Here is a 13024-nt window from a genome sequence, read left to right on the forward strand (position 1 = left end):
AAAGTTCTGAATGTGCATAGGGCTACTCTTCTGAGTAGGCACTCTAGGTGGGCTCACCACCTTCCTGAATCCCTCAGTATCGGTTTTAATAGTCTTCTGCTGAGGTTTAACCCCTATAGTAGCCTTCCTTTGCCAAAATCTAGATTCATCCTTCTTCTTACAATGCACACTTAGGTGCCCAAATTGTTTACAATTTTCACATTTTTCAGGCTTCCATCCACACACAACATCAATGTGCACAACATTCTCCTTCTCATTCACAAAACAGACATTATCAAGGAACACTTGATCAACCTCAGCTTCTATCAGCACACGAGCAAACTGTACCCTCTTTCTCTTGGATGTAGCTTGGTCTGTCTTCAAGACCTTTCCAAGTTGGCCAGCAATCTAGAATAAGCTTTTCTCCCCCCAATATTTGAAATCCAACTTGTGAAGTTGAATCCACATAGGCACCGTATGTAACACATCCTTTGCTAGATCAATCTTAGGAGACCATGTTTTCATGATTACAGGTTTCTTATCAAAGAATTAGAATCCACCATGTAAAACAGCATCTCTACTCCCCATAGAAGTGAATCGCACAATAAACATCCCCTTCCTTATACTTGCCACCTTATCCACCCCTAATTTCTTCCAGATCTGACATATAAAGCCTTCCATAACAAAAATTGGTGGATTCGCACCCAGAACATAGCATATAATGGAAGAATTCTAGAAATCAACCTCATCTTGAATGTCATCCACATTGATTTGAACACATTTATCAATTTCATCAGTTTCCTCCATGTTCTTACGTGTTAAATTAATGTTATTAGCACAATCAATCACATTATTATCATTTAGCACAATATTCTGATCATTCAATCCACTGAAGAGAACATTTTCTTTCAAGATAACGATGATTCTATGAATTTAACTCCTTTGAATGATGAGTGTCCAAAATCTCCTTCTCCAACTACCATCAAGGAAGATTCCCTTATTTTTCAAAGAGAGATTTCAGAACCGTCATTCCTCTCGATATTGAGCCTCTACGAAGAGATTATAAACCCTTGAACATTCCATCAAAAGATCCTTCTTCATCACAATGTTCTCCTGGACATGGTTTGCATTCTTTTCTCATAGATTCATTTTAGATTTTCGATATTTGAATCCATATCCTCAAGAAACCAGACTTCACCATCATGCTAACTTGGCTTCTTTTCTTCATGATACAGAGGGAAGCGACCAAGAAGCAAATTTGATGAAAGAGTATGATGGAGGGAAAGGGGTGGAGATAGAGCTATCTCTTGTTGTAAACGAATTATATTCTTCTGCCAAAGAGTGCCTTGATGAGCAATCTGAACACATCAAACAAGAAGATTAGATATGGGGTCTTTGTCTCATCCTCTCTGAGAATCCTCATGATCAAGCATCTGGACAAATGCTCAAACAGATTATAGAGTAATTGATATCTCATGGCTTTAAATATTGGCTTCCTTGCCTTGATTATGTAAAGGAAACATTTCTCCTCCAGTAGTGTGATACTGAATCGGGAGTACAATCCCTCAATATTCCAGTTCGCAAGCTTCAAGAAGAGGAGACTACTTTGGAGGCTCAAGCTCAATCTTTCAGAGAGTTCTCTACACAGACTCAACACTCTCTAAATTCTTATGATCAACAGTTGAAGTCTCTTTCTAATGAAAAATAATCTGTATAGAAACGCTTAGCTGAGATTAATGAAGAAGAGCTCCCTATTATTAGTGAGAAATCTTCCATTCAGAATTCTATTAATGCTGAGAGGGAGAAGCTAGATTAGGGAAGCATCATACTTGCCATTTTGAGGCAGGAGATGTTTAAAGAAATGGCCATCCAAGAAAGCTTAATTCTTCAGAGAGAGAAGCTTTGCAATGCTTGGTTTGCCAGAAAAAATCTTAGCTTGGCTGTCAGGCAATGTTGGAATGTATGAAATCATTAATTTGTATTAATAATCATTAGATGTTTGAAATAATTTTGCATGTTTATGTTGAAACACAGGATCATGTTGTTCCGAGATAGAGGGATGGTATTTCTTAAGGAATTTTCCATATAAAGCTCCATCTTTTACATTGCCATCTATATATTTCAAAAAATATGCATTGCCAAATAACTTCTTATGAATGATGAAAGGACCTTGCCACTTAGGCGACCATTTTCCTAGCTGAGGATCCTTGCAAGCTGCTTCTGGTAGAAACATCTTCCAAAACTTATCATTTTCCTAAAATTCCTTAAGCACTACTTTTTATTGTAGACTATGGCAACCATGTCCTTCTGGATGTTCATTTTAGCTAAGGCTTCTTCCTTAGTTTCAAGTGCATCCATTATTTCAATATTCACTGCCTTAGAATATTCTTCTCCATATAAACCCATTTGTTGAGCTATTCTGGATAATCTTATATTTATCTTAGCAAGAATCACTGGAGTATGTCCATATACTAAATTAAATGGAGTAACTCCTATTGCTTCTCTTTTAGAGGTTCTATAGGCCCATAGAGCATATAGCAACAATTCATCCCATTTTCTAGTATTATTATCAACCATTTTTTATACCCCTTTTACTATGATCTTATTGGTAGCTTCTGCTTGACCATTAGCTTGGACGTAATATGGTGTTTATTCCATAGTCACAAAGTTGTAGCTTTATCCAAATCATTTGAGAGCAACATGCAGCAGCTGCTACATATTCCGCTTCAGCAGTGGATAAAGCGACTGTGTTTTGTTTCTTGGTACTCCAAGAAACTAAACTATGACTAAGAAATTGACCCATACCTAAGGTGCTTTTCCTATTTACAAGATCTCCTACATTGTCAGCATCTGCATATCCTCTAGCTCAATGTCACTTCTTGGATAGTAGAGTCCAAGATCATTGTTCCTTTAAGATATCTAAGAATTCTTTCACGGTAGTTGATGAGATCTTTGGATTGCTTGAAATCTAGCACACAAACCAACACTGAAAGCTATGTCTGGACGACTAGCAGTTAGATACAAAAGTGAACCAATCATTCCTCTATTTTTGTTTGATCAACACTTGTTCCTATGGAGTCTTCATCTAATCTAGTTGAAGTTCCCATAGGAGTGTGATTTATCTTTGAATTTTCGAGGCCATATTTCTTTAATAGTTCCTTTATGTATTTTTGTTGGTGAACAATTATTCCTTTTCAGTTTGTTGATTTGTATCCAAGAAAGAAATTCAACTCACCCATCATACTCATTTCAAATTCATTACTCATGAGATTTGAGAATTCTTTGCACAATGTTTCATTAGTAGCTCCGAATATGATGTCATCAACATATATTTGAACAAGCAAAATGTCAGTTCCTTTAGATTTTAGGAACAAGGTTTTATCAACCTTTCCTCTTTTAAAATTGTTTTCTAAAAGGAACTTTGATAATCTCTCATACCATGATCTAGTGCTGTTTTAACCCATAAAGAGCTTTATCAAGCTTGTAGACATGATTTGGGAGATTATTTTTCAAAGCCGGGGGTTGTTCAACATATACATCTTCATTTAGATAGCCATTTAAAATGCACACTTAACATCCATTTGAATAATTTAAATCCCATGTAAGCAGCAAATGCAAATTAAATTCTAATGCCTTCTAATCTAGCTACATGAGCAAAGATTTCTTCATAATCTATTCCTTCTTGTTGATTATAACCTTTTACTACAAGTCTAGCTTTGTTCTTACAATGGTTCCATATTCATCTAGTTTTTTCTAAACACCCTTTTAAGCCAATTACTTTTTGTTGTTTAGATGAAGGAACTAGATGCCATACCTTGTTTCTTTCAAACTCATTTAATTCAGCTTGCATGCAGTAATCCAATCAGAGTCAGTTAAGGCTTCTTCATGATTTCTTGGTTCCATCATTGATAGGAACGCATGAAATGCACAAAAGTTCCTTAACTGAGATCTAGTTTGCGTACCTTTGGATATGTCGCTGATTATGAGTTCCATGGATGTGACTTTTTGTCTCCAAGGTTTTGGTTGAAACTCTCTTATAGGAACATGTTGTTCCTCATGAGTTCCTTGAGTAGATGAGGAACTCTGATATTGTTCCTCTGTTAGCCTCGGTGGACTAGTTCCTTCATTTGAGGAACAGAATAACTTCTCTCCTTAGGAACAGGAAACATCTTGTGATTATTTCATTTCCTCGTTCCTTTCCTCTTTCACTTCTTCTTCTTCTTGTGAATCTGCATTTTTCTCACTTGTCTACCAACCCAATCTCATAGTCATCAACCTGTATGCTTGGATTGTATTTGTGAGATTCATCAAAGATTAGTGAACTCTCTCAACACACATATTCTTGTTATATACTCTATAAGCTTTACTATGTGAGAGTATCCTAAAAATTGCTTCATCACTCCTTGCATCAAATTTTCCAAGATTATCTTTTCCATTATTATGCACATAACATTTGCACCAAATGTTCTAAATAGTGATATTTGGTTTCTTTCCAAATAAAGTTCATAAGGAGTTTTATTTGATAGGTCTCATCATGGCACGATTAATTATGTGACAAGCAGTATTAACAGCTTCAGCCCAAAAGTTCCTTGGAAGTTCACTAGCAATTAACATGTAACTAGACATTTCCTCCAAAGTTCTATTTTTCCTTTCTACAACACCATTTTGTTGTGGTGTTCTAGGGGCAGAAAAATTATGATCTAGGCCATTATCTCTGCTTAAGTCATCAAATTTATAATTTTCGAATTCTTCCATGATCTGATCTAATGTGCATTATTTTATGCCACTTAAGTTTGAACTCTTTTAGCAAAGACAAGGAACTCATCATAAGTTTCATCTTTACTAGAAGAAAAATAACCCAAGTATACCTAGAGTATCATACAATACAAGTACATACCTCTTTCCACTTCTGCTTTGAATTCTCATGGTCCACATAAGTCCTATATTAATTCTAATGGTTTAGTGGTACTTACAATCGTTTTAGATTTGAAAGAGGATCTTACTTGCTTACCTCGTGCACATGCATCACAAACTTGATCAATATGAAATTTTATGGATGGTAATCCAAAACAAATCTTTTGATCTAAGTTTCTCAAGTAATGAAAAGCTAGCATGTCCTAGACGCTTGTGCCAAGAAGTGAATCATCTTCAATAACACTAAGACAAGTTAAATTGATTTAGGAACAAGGTCAGATCCACAATGTATGTGTTCCCTTTCCTTGTTCCTTCCAAATAACCTTCTTAGTTTTAATGTTGATGATCAAGCATTTTTCTTATCAAATTTTACAGTATTTCCTTGTCACAGAATTGAGAAATACTTAATAGATTATGTTTTAGACCTTCAACTAAAAATACATTTTCAATGGAGTGATGGTGACTTACCAACCTTCCCATAGCAACTATGTTACCTTTCTTATTTCACCAAATGTTACACTTCCACCTTCATAGGTTGTGAGTGAGAGAAACTTAGTTTTGTCTCCTGTCATGTGCTTGGAACAACCACTATCAGATACCATGTGTTGTTCCCCCTCACTCCAACCTGCAAAAATCAACTAGTTGTTGTAGGAACCCCTCTTTCGTGGGTTCCTGTTCTTGACTAGGATTGTTTGACAACCCATTTTTTCTTACTTATTTCACATTTTCCAATCATCTCAGTTTTATTGACATTGATTTATGTAATGACCTACCTTCCACAATACATACAAATTATCACTAGGTAGATCAACATATTTCTTGTCTTGTTCCTTTTCTTGTAGTTTTCAAAACCAAGACCTTCCTTTCCTTTGGTCTGTGGTTTCTCAATCCACTTAGGAACCATGTTTTGCCTCTGTTCCTTGCACAACCAGTTCCTTTTTAAGATTACAGATCTGTTCCTTTAAAATATTTTCTCTTTATTCAAATTTTCAATCTCAGATCTGTATCCTTTCAAAGGGTTGATCTTATATCAAAGGAACTCGAACAGGGACAAACTCCTTCAAGTGTGAAATTCTAAATTAATTAGATAATTTTCATTTTTCAAACTTTCATAATATCTTTGATTTTTAAGTTTTTATCAAACAAATCAAAGAATCTGTTTCAACATTTTCTCATTTTCTTAAGCCATTCTATGTTTCTTTGCAGATTTAAGGCTTGTTCTTGTTCACGTTTTTCACGTTCATCTCTACATTCAAGAATTGCATCATAAAGAAGATCATATATTTCAGCCTAGTTTTCAATCTAGTCTGACTAAGTCCATGTTGCTTACCTCAACATTTTCTTCATCTTCTTTTTCTCATGTTTGCCATGAGGCAAAGTTTTGTTTCTTCAGTTGTTGTTCTTCTTTCTTCCGTCTCTGAATCTCCCCAAGCAGCTATCTTGCTTTGCACTTTGCCTTAGAGAAAGGTGCTTTGATTCTTTGTTCCTTTCAGCAAAGCTTCCTTGTTCCTTTCTTTGGTTTTGTCATTTTCCCAAGAGGACATTCCTTGATGAAGTGATCTGTACCCACATTTATGACAAGCAGCTTTGTTAGAAAATTTTTAGTTACCTTTGAATTCCATTCTTCATGTTCGTACATCTTTCGAAATTTTCGAACCATGAGTGTTGCTTCTCTTTCTGGTCAGATCATCTTCATCATCTGCTTTGAGAGCAATGATTTGATTTGGAGCTTTCACCTATCTAGTCAAGGTGAAGCTCATGAGTCATAAGTGACCCACCAGCTGTTCTAATTGAACTTAGTGAAGTCTTTTGTTTCTTGAAAGCAGTGACTTAGCCATCCATCTTCCTTAGGAAGACTCCTAAAACCTTTCGAACCTGTTCCTCAATGAAATAAACTTTCCAAGAGAACTAACTCATTAATAATGTTAGTAAAACGAGAAACATCTCTGAATCTTTCTTTATTTCATGAGAACAGTTCATATTGATTCATTAGTAAATCAATTTTAGATCTTTTACTTCATTAGTTCCTTGTGGGTTACTTCTAGTAAATCCCATATTTGCTTTCGGATTTGCATCCCATGATCCTATTATGTTCATGGGGTCCAAGTCCACAATGCAACAATTTAACATCCATGCATTTACTTCCATTTTTTCAAAATCGCTTTGTCATAAAGAAGGGTTTAGAATTACCTCATTTTTGTCATTGTAGTTGTGACTCGAAATCACCAACTTCAATGACTCTCCATACCTGTAGTTTTCAGCCTTGATGAATATCTCCATTCGTTCTTCCTAGAGTAGAACTTCCCATTGAACATGGAGGCCTTTGTGTAATGGAACCTTCCTCAAGTTTCTCGCGTGTATTCATTGTTCCTTGGATCTTTTCTCAATAGGGTTTCCTATCTTCGTGAGTTCTAGCTCTGATACCAATTGTTATTTCCTAGGAACACTACAAGAGGGGGGTGAATTGTAGTGTAGAAATAAACGTAACTTTGTGGAAATTTAAAATTAAACAAATAAACAAGCTAAAGGAACACAAGGATTTTTACGAGGAAAAACTTCTTGGGCCCAACAAGAAGAAACAACCTCGACCACTAGGGATTTTAAACTCAACTCTTTCACTAATAGGCCAAACAACTTTGTTACAACCTAATTCTATTTTACAGCCACACCTTGAGTTCCTAAACTCAAGTTTTGAGCCACTGTTCCTCTAACAGCAGTTCCTCTCAACTTCACTCGAAGTTTTCTCACTCTTATTGCTTACTCAAAGCTTCTCTCTTACAGAACTTCACTCAAATCCCCTTACCCCAAAAACCAAAATACAATGATCGAAATAAGCTTAGTGGAATTAGGTAAAAGCAAAGAACAAATGGCTATTATGAGAGAATGAAGCACTGACACTTAATTAGTTAAACTCACTAAATCACTTAGTAGACGCACTTTGGAACTCACTTAGACATTATTATTTATAGTGACAGTAATTTAGAACGTGGGAATTAAAACGTGCATTTGTGAAAAACCATTATCCTATGATGTTCCTTACCCCAAGGTACACATTCCTCAAAACATTCCATGATCCCATGATCACTGTTCAGACGTGGGCGTGTTTTTAGTTACTGCTCCTAGATTATAGTAACTACTTTGAGCATTACTCAAAAATCAGATTTAATTTAAAACATATTAAACAATAAAACCGAAATTAAATTCTTTTAATAATAATGTTATCTTTAATTAAAATTCGTAAAAACCAAATAATATTTTTATTATCTTTTTGAAAAACAAAATCTTTTCCTTAAAAAGATTTTCCATAAAATTGGATTTTGTCTTAGATAAAAACGGTTACCTATATTTTAGGCATTATCTACTCAACTGTCATCACTGTACCGTAGTAATGCTTCAAGCCTAAGTCTAGTTCCTTTTATTTGTTATTCCTTTAACTCTTAGTTTAGTGCCAATTCGTTTGTTCCTTACAAAGGAACAGACTATCATTCTCAAATAAAACTGCCACAGTTCCTTACCATCCTTACTCGTTCCTTTATAATGGAACTCGAAATAAAACGCCTTGCTTTATTCTTCTTGCTCCAATGCTACTCCAGTATCAATTAGGGAAACATCTTCACTTAGTCTTCAAAATCCACACTTGATTTCTTCATTGACTTAGCATTCTCTTTGTTCCTTTCAATGATCCCTTAAAATTCATTCACTTAAATAACTCATTAGTTCACTACTTAGTTTGCATCTTTGTTCCTTTGTCATCATCAAAACTAGGGTTCAACATAACTAATTGGGAATCTCCGTATACTTTAACTTTCTTAACCCCAAGTTCTAATAATAGTTCCAGTCCAATCAATAGAGCTTCATACTCAGCTCTATTATTAGTACGTGGGCCCTTCAAGGTTACTGCTACCTTAGTTGGTACCTTTTCAGGAGGCAGGATATATATTCCAGCTTCTGTTGTTTCCCTGGTATTGAACCGTCAAAGTATAGAATCCATGGGACAACATCTTTATCGATAATCCCAGACTCATAACAAGGATGAGTGGCTAAAATGTCAGCTAGAGCTTGACCTTTTACTGCCTTTTGACGAATGTAAATCAAGTCAAACTGCAATAGATGCAGGCTCCATTTACTTAATCTCCCTTTTATGAATGGTTGAGATATCATGTATTTTATCACATCTGTTGGAGATACTACTTCTATTGTAAAGGCCATGAAATAATGTATAAGCTTAACTGAAGCATCATATAAGCAGAAACACCATTTTTCCGCCATAGTATATCTTCTTTCAGTATCATGCAAAATCCTACATAGGTAGAAAATAGCATGTTCATGCCCCTTCTCATTTTCTCGAGTAAGAAGGCTACCAATAGAATCTTCATATGCAGACAAATATAACCTTACTGGTTTTCCATTTTGTCTTGGGGAATCAAGACTGGAGGATTTGCTAGATCTTGTTTAATCTGATCAAACGCCTCTTGATGATCTTTATTCCATTTAATTCTGATTCATTTTTTAATCTTAACAAAGGCGAAAACTTTTTAGTTTTGCCAGCTAAGTTGGCCATGAATCTTCTAACATAATTAACTTGTTCAAGCAATCTTTGTAATTCCTTCTTATTGGAGGGAGGCTTAGCTGCAAATACTTCCCTGACTTTGTTTTGATCAATTTCCATACCATTTTTATGGATGAGAAATCCAAGGAAATTACTGGCTTTGATCCCAAATGCACATTTTAAAGGATTCATTTTCAAATAATATTCTCGCATTCTCTTAAATGATTAATTAGGTGTTCTTTATGTCTAGAAATGTCATTGGATTTGACAAGTATATCATCTACATAAACATCCATTATTTTACCAATCATATCTTTAAAAATTGCATCCATGGCTCTTTGGTACGTAGTACCAGCATTCTTTAAATCAAATGGCATGGCAACATATTCAAATAAGCCTAACGATTTTGGACATCTGAAAGTTATTTTATTACAATCTTCCCGTGCAATTCTTAATTGATGATAAACTGCGTATCTAGCCATGCAAGATATGTATTCATATCTTGATGATGCGTCTATTAGGAGATCAACTACAGACATGGGATATTGATCCTTAGGTGTTGCTTTGTTTAAATCCCTAAAATCAATGCAGATTCTTATTTTGGCATTTTTCTTGATTACTGGAACAATATTGGATATCCAATTAGTGTACTGGCATGACCTTATGAACTTTGCCTTGAGAAGTTTATCTATTTCTTCTTGTATAGGTTATGTTAGTTCTGGCGCTAGCCTTCTAGGACTTTGTGCCACATGCTTAAATCCTTCCTTGATAGGTAATTTATGTTCTATTAAAGTACTATCAATACCGGGCATTTCATGATGGTTCCATGCAAAACAATCTTTAAATTCTTTTAGAATTAAAACCAAATCATGATTGTGTTGCTCAGTGAGAAGCTTGCTTATATAAGTATATCGTGGATTGTCATCATCTCCTAGATTTATTTCATGCAGTGGATCATGAACCTCTTGTTTAATATCCTCACTTTTAGCCCATACTTTATGATCTTCCTCTTCTAAAGGTTCAGAATCGTATATGGTGGAACAACATGTACTAGAATTTTCAAGAAAATCTTCTTGATATCTTTTAAAAACGAGATCTTTCAGAACTTTGTTAAAGATAAGGGTAAACCCATTACAATCTTCTTCATGGCGTACAAACATCATAAACTACTTTTAGGAAAAATTAGTCTAACCCTATAGGCTAACTAAAGCTAATGATTGATCATAATTTGATGTTTGTTGAGAAAATTCATATTTTGATTGAATATTTTCAACTTTTGGGACATTTTCAATTTCTTCTATGAGAATTGCACTTGAGTCTTCTATCTCTTGGTGAGTTTGTGACTCAAGTTGTAGAGCAACCTCAATTTTGATGTTAGGAACTGCATTTAGAGCGTTCATGATGAAAACAGAATCAGGTGATGAGATTAGACAAACTTCTTCATCTGCCTTTACTAATTCAAAAGTATCACCATTCCACATTATTAAAACTTGATGGAGTGATGATGGAATAGCATAATTTTAATGTAAACACTCCCTTCCTAGTATGGCATTCTAGTCAGTGTCATTCTCTACTATGAAGAAACTGGTAAAAGTGGTTTTTGAACCTACTTTAATCTTTAAAATAGCCATTCCTTCTACTTTTTCAATTAATCCAGAAAAACCAGTTATATCAATTTGAATGTTATGCAAATCTTTTCTAGGTTTTCCCAATTTTCTAAACACAGATAAAGGCATTATATTGACAGTAGCTCTAGTATCTATCAATTCCTTTCCTAACCTTTTTCCTTCAAAATCCACACTCGAGAATAAAGCCTTAGTGTGTCTATTATCAACACCCTCTAATTTAAATTTCCATGATTAAATTCTCCAAATCAGTTCACAAAGTTGTTTTACTAGGCGCTTTCTTTTGAGGGGATTCAAATAAGAAGATAAACATCGAGATGATGTAATTAATTTACATGACTTCTCTTCCTTATCAACTTCATCTGCCCATGATGTAGTAGTTGGCAATGTGGATTGGTTTTATGTTATCTCGAACTCCGTTGGCAGCATCACCATGTTCCATTGCATGTCTTGTGCAACTTCCCCTCGTTCTTGAGATTCGGTTGACAATGGCTCTCCATCCAATAACAAATTGCTGTCAGATACCAACAAATCCAGGTATTCAGATGCATATTCCGAGCCATACTCTTCATTAACATCATTTGCTTTAGATTCTTTCATGTAGGCATCTTTTTCTTGTTGTTGTTGAGTGTCGATCTTCAGAGATGAAGGATCATAATGATCATCACTCAAGGGTAACAACTTAGTGATTCCTGCTTGAAGAGCTTCCTCATCAATTCTTACATTGGCAATAAGAGACTCTTGCACGTTTTGAGTGCTAATTTGAGCCCTTGCTACAGCAGCTCTTAGACTCAACTCATTCATTTTAGCCGACTTACTTCGTTGTAAGTTCTTATCATCTTCTGGAGATGGCCTCATTACCATTGATTTGAGTCTTGTACCCTCTATTTTTCTTTTAAACTTATTTTTCCTTTTCAAGATCTTAGGAATAGGGACCTGACTCACATCTGCTAAAGAATGTTTTGGAGCAAGAAATGATCTGTTTCCATTAATCCCTCTTGGCCCTTGACGGCGCTGAGAATTCTTTTTTCTCAAGAGGCGAAGACTTATAAGGTGCTCCTTGAACAATTTCAGCTACATCAACTTCTGGTGATGCTTCAAAGAGAAAAGGTTGTTCATTTTGAGCATAGAAATTTGGGTGCCTTGATGCACTTTCATCTTGTAGGTTTTTTTCATACCTTATGGATAATTTTTCTAATTCAACAAAATCACCAAAGGTATCACCATCAAACCTTTTCCGAAACTGAATCAACATTCCTTCTTGAGCCATTTGTACGAACTCCCTTTCAGGAATACTAACATGGCACCTAATCTTAGCCATTTTGAACCTAGATATAGTCTTCTATAGACTCTCCTAGTTTCGGTTTGATCCTGGCTAAGTCGCTTAGGGTAACTCCAGGTTCTGTTCGTGCAAAGTGATTAGTAAATTGCACTTGCATATCCTACCATGAGTAAATTGAATTAGGAGATAGAATTGTATACCACCAAAAATCAGTGTCGGTAAGGGACATAGAGAACATTGTAAGTTTTAGAAACTCTTTATCAGCAGCTTCTCTAGATTGACAATTAAACCTAACGAGTTGTTCTTCGGCTGATACTCTATCATTGCCTGAAAATAAGGTAAAGTCAGGAATTTTAAACGTCCTAAGAAATGGATTTGTTCTATCAATCCATTCAGGGTAAGGCTTTTGACCTATTTGCCTATGACCTTCCCTAGAAGTTTCCCCTACTAGACTTTGGACTATGGCTTCCACTTGTGTTGCTAGAGGATCCGGGTTTATTCCTAAATGTCCCATATTCCCATTGCCCATACACCCCATCTGATCATACATAATGGATGGACTAGGATTGAACTGTTAGTTTTGATAACCACCCATCAGAAAATCCTGGCGATGCGCATAGCTATGATTATTCTATGCTTGTGCCATTTTTGGCTGAAAGGTATATCCATTATTAG

This window comes from Beta vulgaris, chromosome 1 (assembly GCF_026745355.1).
Source record: "Beta vulgaris subsp. vulgaris cultivar EL10 chromosome 1, EL10.2, whole genome shotgun sequence".
Lineage (NCBI taxonomy): Eukaryota > Viridiplantae > Streptophyta > Magnoliopsida > Caryophyllales > Amaranthaceae > Beta > Beta vulgaris.